Source organism: Sparus aurata, chromosome 4, assembly GCF_900880675.1.
Source record: "Sparus aurata chromosome 4, fSpaAur1.1, whole genome shotgun sequence".
Classification (NCBI taxonomy): Eukaryota; Metazoa; Chordata; class Actinopteri; order Spariformes; family Sparidae; genus Sparus; species Sparus aurata.
Genome location: NC_044190.1, coordinates 18886714 through 18894078, shown reverse-complemented (window position 1 = coordinate 18894078; position 7365 = coordinate 18886714). Strand labels below are relative to the sequence as shown.

General features: G+C 38.9%; 1 long non-coding RNA gene across 1 annotated transcript in view; it reads left to right on the top strand.

The window, feature by feature from the left end:
- The first annotated feature begins 845 nt into the window (after positions 1-845).
- LOC115580009 (uncharacterized) overlaps positions 846-7365 on the top strand; it is a 55772-nt gene continuing 49252 nt past the window's right edge. The window contains exon 1 of the long non-coding RNA XR_003983786.1: positions 846-1087. This is a non-coding gene — a long non-coding RNA (uncharacterized LOC115580009). The remainder of the gene's footprint in view (positions 1088-7365) is intronic.

Below are 7365 nucleotides of genomic sequence, written 5' to 3'. Positions count from 1 at the left end.
AGCAATAGTGTATCTGTTATAATATATAGAACACAACAGAACACAACTAACGTGTTTAGTGTTACAGCGAAAGCCGAGGGAATGAGGTCTGTGTGAGAATGTTGTGGAAAATTTAAGGTTTTTAGTAAATTTAGGTTTTCTGTCACAACTTTCACATGAATATGATACTAACTTATATGCACCTGCATCCATTATTAATCGTTTGTCCTGATTGCCAGTTTTCACTGCTGCAACGTTAATTCATAAAATGATAACCAAACTACTATTACCTTGACAACTCCTCCATCATCATGACTAGCATACTAGCTATTAAAACAGCTATTAGTATATAGCTATTAAAACACCGAGACACTCATCGTGGATCATCAAAATACCTACCACATGTATCCCTTACCATTACACAATAACAATACACTTTATTATCTTTTATTAATGAATGAATGAATTGATCAATTAAAATTCTGACATGGTCTCGATACATGATAATAAGCCTGCATTTAACCGACTGCACTGTTTAAGTAGTAAAAATGCGCATGAATTAGCCTAATATCTAGCACATGCGAGATACTAAGTTGCGCGCATAGTAACTCGCACTCACAAGATAAAAAATAAATAATTAAATACATCCATGTCACCTCCAGTGCTCCATAAAACTCAGTCAAATCAGTTGGCTAAAGAATTAGATATGGAAAATAAAAAGTATAGGAATTCGGCTAAGTCACAGTGTCTCCCTGTTTCCCATCGCCTCTCTGAACTCACCTGTGCAGAAGTCCAAAGTCTGCTGGCCAGGTATTTCTTATAACGCACATAACTTCCAAGTCACCGTGACACTTTGATCAAGTCCCCCCGTATTGCTAATGGTATTAGCTTGCTTTAGCTAGCTAGCTAGCGTCAGTCGAAGGAAAGATTCTCCGCGCGACAGTTAACGGAAAATGACGGCAGTTTGTACAGCACCCTGAGAATGGACCTACATCAAGGAGAGGAAGAGGACGAGTGTGGACAGAAGACAGTTTGAGCTGAAATATCAACAGTCTCCTCTGTGGTCCATTGGAAATACATGTAGCTGCTATGAAGACTTCAAACACAAGTAGGTGAAGTGAACACACGCCAACCGTCTCCTCTTATGAGCTGCCTGCATGAGACTCAGCTGAACTGTGGCCTCCCTGACGGCAGCTGCGACACAAGGCATTTGGTTATTGTACTTTTAATGAGTCCTGTTAGTGTTACTGTGAAGACAGCCTGTACAGAAAAATAGATTTTTGAAAATTGTTCAGTTGATTGATTGAAAGGTTTTTTTGGTCTGTCCTTGTCATTGTTTTTAAGTTTGTGATGAAAACACTCCAACTTGTATATTTAGTGAATATTTTTTCCCAGCAAAATATGAAAGGGCTTTGCTGGGAAAGTAGGCAAGGAGACAAAGTAATTCATTGAAATAACTGACTTGATAAGCAATACAGCGTATGGTGCATTTGTATACAATAGATAGGAGGAGTGTGTAAGTCATTTTTTTGATACATGCATTGCTCAAACATGCTAATGAATGTGGACAAGATATTAGAAACACCTGTCAATCTGCAGTGTTCTTACACCGAAATCTGCAGCCTCCAAAATGAGGACAACATTTCTTTACACTTGTCGCTAAGCAATATTACCTGCTTGTCATGGCAGATTTAGTGGACATATAATTACACATTTTTGTATTTTAAAATCATTTTAAAATACAAAAATGTGTAATTATATGTCATTTAGCTAGCTAGCTAGCGTCATTTTAATAAAATGTTCATAACCTGTAATTTATGCAGCCTGAGGGTAAGAAAGGCTCAGATGTAGTGAGCAAAGATGGATGATTTGATCATCTATGGCTCTAATAAGATTTGTTGTGTTAAAACTCATAGACTTTCCCCTCCTCTCAGAACCTTTGCGGTTACATCTATTGCAAATTGCAATCTTGTTGTCTTGCTACAAAACTGCTAAAGACATCCACACCGGCGTCAACGACATGTTTGGCTTTCTAGTCTACACTGTGTGGCTCTACTGAGCATGCTGCACTTGTCCTTCTGTTCTTGTTCTTGTTCTTGTTCTTCATGTTATTATTTTTATTCAGGGATCCAAGGACAGAGGGTGTTATTAACTGTTAAGATTGTAAAGCCCACTGAGGCAATGTGATTTGTGATTTCAGGCTGTATCAGTTAAACTGACGTACTGACCTGACTTGACTTTTGGCTGTTGCTGGCAAGTGGCTGTAGAATTTGGACACAGCTATGTGTGGATATTAGTTCACTCTATTTGTACAGATATGTCATGGATATTATATTTTCTAGATTGCAACAATCGTTTTGAATAAAATATGTTCCAGAAGCGGTTTTATTCTAAAGTCAGAGAACAATGGTGTTGATGATCTGAGTTGCGAATTTCCATCGAAGGAGCTTTCAGAGGAATAGTGTTTCATAGCCTCCTCCACAGCTGATAGAAATCGAAAGTAGCAGCCATTCACAAGAGACAATGGGTCATCTAAAGATGTAACGTTACCATTGCCTCAGCAAACTGTCAGCTTCCTGTGTTTGTAGTCAGGATAGATCCTGAGCTTACATGGTTAACTACAGTAGTTCTGGGACATAAAATCAGCAGCTGACCTCTGCATACAAATAGGCATACTTGTCATTTCTAACAAGCATGAAGTGCAAAATCAAATGTGAGCATCCTGTCACAATATCAGAGTAGAGAGCTGAGCAAAGCGTTATTGCTCCTTAGATTTTTCCCTCAGTGCCTACATCATGGTGCCATACAAAAAATTTGAATCTTAACACTTACTACGCTGGTGGAGGTACTTACATAAAATGACACAATTTATCACCATGATCGTTAAAACTAGATGAAACATTTAGAACCCCAGCCTCTTTCTTTTGAGCAGGTTTGGTTCTACTCTGCTATGTGTAGAAGAGATGTCCCGACCAATGCTTGTATTTACTCTTTCAAAAATATTAATATTATGAGCTTAAATTATTCATATGATTTGAATGAAATGAGAAATTGCTGCCTAACCTTTTTGTACACTGCTCTTTGTGAATGATAATTAGGGTTGGAGTTTTGAAAATCCATGTTTGCTAATATCAGTGCTTGAGAAAGTCAAGGTGTGCCCATATTATTTTTTCACATTGCCACATGTGTGCGAACACAGGTGCAACACGAGCAGGCTGAGGTTGACAAAACACAGTTCAGTATAGTGAAGAAAGCATCGGCGATACAGACCCATTAAAATATGCCCAGATTGGCCCCTAATACTGAACCTGAGGATCAGCATCCACTGTTTAGTCTCATGTCTGGCTATTCAATAATTCATTTTCAAATGTTGGAAGAGTTTCCAGACTCTGCTTGTGTGCCCTGTTTGCACTGGCTGGCATTCTGCATGGTAAGAAGGCCTGTTGCAATACTTCATTATGATTGATCAACACACAGAGAGAGCAGCTGTCCTTTTGTGTTTCTGCAACTACCATGGGGGCTGTAGGCATGTGTAAGAAATAAAAGACATTTATTGCATCATCTTAAAGCACCATTTCACAGGGGCATACCTAGTCAAACTGCCAAGCCATATAATTGCTACGGTTCTGTGGAGCTTTTTTTACTTTGCAGGCTTTGTGAGAGATGTGCACTTTATTCTTGCAAGTTCCAAGGCACCAAAATCTCTGGAATACCGTTTCATTCGTACTGGCAAGCAATTAAATGTGCATAAGAAATACTTCTCTTTTTAAACATGTGATCTGTTCGATTCAAGGGCATAAGAAAGTCCATCTATGTATGTATGTATCTGTATGTTTGTCTGTGTGTTTGCCCGTCTGTCCGTCTTTCCATCTGTCTGACATTACATCCAGCACTCTGTCTCCTGTGTAACACCTGAAGGCATGAAGCGTTCTGTGTGCCAAGGATCATGGTGACATTTGCATAGCACACTAAAATGAGAAGTAAAATGTAATATTCATGTACCATGATTTCAAACTAAATTGCTGAATAGGGCAGCATGCTGTTCCATAGCAGTGGATTTTTTTGAGGATGAAATTAGCCCAGTAGCAGTCCATTATCTTGCGCAGCATGAAGCACCCATTTTTATTTATTTATCATTTTGCTCAAACATCAGTCAAGGTGACCTTCCTATTTCACTGGTGTGGCCTCCAGCCTACATAATATCAGTGTAGTATTCTAACAGACGTTGGGTGTCAGGAGCAAAAATGAGCATCTGGGATAATAACCGGGTGTTTTATCCCATGTAGTGTGATGTGATGAAAGACAATGTCTGGGATGCCTCACAGTCAGTGTGACAGCAGTGGGCAAAGGTTTTACTGCACCCACACAGATTTCGGCAACACTGACCAATCAGAGGACAGTCTGCCTTACAAACAAGATCATTTTGGATGTGTTTTGCTTTCACCTTTTTCACTTGTTTTTTTTTTGTTTTTTTGTTTTTTTTTGTTCAGCTACATGAGTCTATATGGGAAAGTTTAGTAGTTGGTCACATCTAGAGCAGGGCCATTATATTGATGACAGTTATCTTACAATGAGCAGTTACAGTTGCAAGCTGTATATGAAAGGAAAACAACATAATTGCAAAAATGTATACATGATCTACATAATATATAAAACCAGTGCATGTTAATGAACTATATTTAGGTGTACATTACCCATGTAAGCGAAAGACAGAGAAAAAAATACAAGGACAATGAACAAAGTAGCACAAAATCCTGCACAGTGAGTCGATATATTATCAGAATCCAAATATGACCAGGCAGTGTCCATATCATGGAAGCTGTAAAATGTGCTGAAAAGGGGTAAAATTACACACCTCACTTTAGGTGCAAAGCTTTCAAGAAACAGCGTGAGTGAAAAAGGTAACGCCTTCACTGCCAAAGACTTCTGTGGCATGAATTGTGCAAAGATAAGACGTGTGACAATACAGCATTATAATGAAGTACTGTAACGCTGCAGAAATGCTGTGGCCAACAAATCTGGCTCTCCAGATGTAGAAACATGATTGTTGAATACACACGCCAACAAATATCCCACCATCGGGATTTTAATAGTTTAAAATATCGTATATCATACCACAGTCATAATTTCTGTCAAAATAATAGCATGATGATTTTTTCTTTGCCATATCATGCAGTCTTAGTGAGGAATAGCTGTTAGTATTGTCATGTCATGTTGCTATTTAAATGATTATTTTAACTAAACTCCAAGCAAACACTCAAACCACATTCTCCACCCAGACTTATAGGAAGCTTATAACTACACAGCCGATACACTAACAGCATGCTTTTAATTCTGCTGTTATTCAGAAGCAGATGAAGTCACTATTCTCAAGCTTCTGGAACATTTCAGTAAAATAAATAAATACATGTTTTTATGGCGCATGATTGCCTCTGGTGAATGAATATTCTCTAAATGGAAAAAAAAAGTTTCGCTTTGGCTAACGGGTGCACTTTACTCTGCAAGTTGCACTTCACTCTGAGTGCATCCCCCACTGTGTGTACAATACATTTCATTAAGAGATAGAAATCCATGCAGGTCAGGGGTTCTATTAATGCCTCCACTTCCCTCAAGACTAACAACCACATATGGCTTACTTGGAAAATGCAGTTTAGTGCCCACCCACGCTGAAAGAAAGAGGAATTAGGGACCTATTAATGCAATGCACAAAAGCGCAGCATGCTACAACTTTCTTTCTCTGTACTCTCCCCTCTATCTTCTCATTCTGTCTTTATCTGTAGTCACCACTGGGAAAACTCCATGTCATGCACATTACATGTTCTATACATACTCTGTGCTCATTATCATTACAGGGGCGTACAGGCTACTACATTCAACTTCTACAGATGTTAAGATACGGCATTTCATATGCTCTCACCATAGCAACAATTTCCCAACCTGTCAGCTCTGTGTGTTCAGTGTGGAATGCCAAGCCGGCACGAACAAGCAATAAGCTGTTGATTAGGGCCCCCCAGCCACTAGCCACCTCCCAAATGAACTGAAAATTTAACTCTCTTTGGGCCCCTTTGTTCATTCTTTTTAAATAAGCTCTTTTTCTTAAAGATAGAGTGGCTAATTTCTTAATCCTATATCTTTCCCAAATTACAGTATTTAGCAGGCAGTCCTTTTTATTCTATGTTGAAGAAGATTTGAATCATTTATCTTTTGTGAAAATAAGATTTTTATGAAAAATGCTACAGCAGGACTATCAAAGTGAAACAGATGATGGTGATTTTCTCTGACCTCCAGTGCAACCTTAGATAATGTTTAAACTAGTTTCTTGGAGATTTTGGACAATTAGCATTTTTTTTTCCTGGCACAACTTGAAACCTAAGTTCTTCGGTCTGTGGAAACTGGTCATCTTTCCCAGTGACTATAAATCACAGAACCATAATGTTGTCACATGCTAGCACCCTGAACTACACAGTGCTTACTGTCAGTATTTTTTATTTTACTTACAATCAGCCACATGAATTCTGGTACTTTAAAGGGTAAAAGGTTTTGGTTTTACAGTCCCCAATCTCCATTCATCCATCTTCTTCCACTTCACTTTTGTAGTGTTCATTTTTGACCATAGCAGATGGTTTCTTGAGGGGAAAAAACTCTAGAAATCCACCATATGGTTCCTGACCAGCACCAAACAGCACATTACAGTTAGTACAGGATGTAGCTTGTGAACAAAAAAGAAATATTAAGCAGCTAAAGAGCCAGATATTTCCTTCAGGAATTGGTGGAGACCAAAAACAAACCTAAAAGAGATTAAATATAAGATAAACAGTTGTCCATTTTGCACATTCATCAGATACAGAACATTATATGCATCATTTGGAGGCCTATAATGACAGGCCAGGTGGCAGAAATGTACCTCTAAATGATGCTATTGATGCTAATAAGTCCCCGGTATGTCCCCAGATATGAAAAACGTTATAGTTATATGTAGGGCTGGGTGATTAATTGAATTTCAATTTCCATTTCGATTGTGGCTTCCCTCGATCATGAAAACAAGATAATCAAAATAAAAAGATCCTTCTGCCGCACGCCGTGTCTTGTGTGGTAAATGCAGCGAACCCTTCCATCTCCACCTGTGCACTCCGCTCCACCCCGCCCCTGCCTGAAAATTTTCCCTTTCAGCCACGCCGGTGCATATTGCCAGTGGGTGTTTGGAAAAAAAAACGTGTAGAAGAAGACGGTAGAACATGGCAGAAAGGCAGCCTTTGGTCAGAAAGAAAGGTAAAGCGAATTCTGTGGTGTGGAAACACTTTGGTTTCGAGGAGTCTGACCCGGAACAAACGAAGATATTGTGCAAATATGTCACGCAACCATGTCTGCACCTCAAGGGAACACACC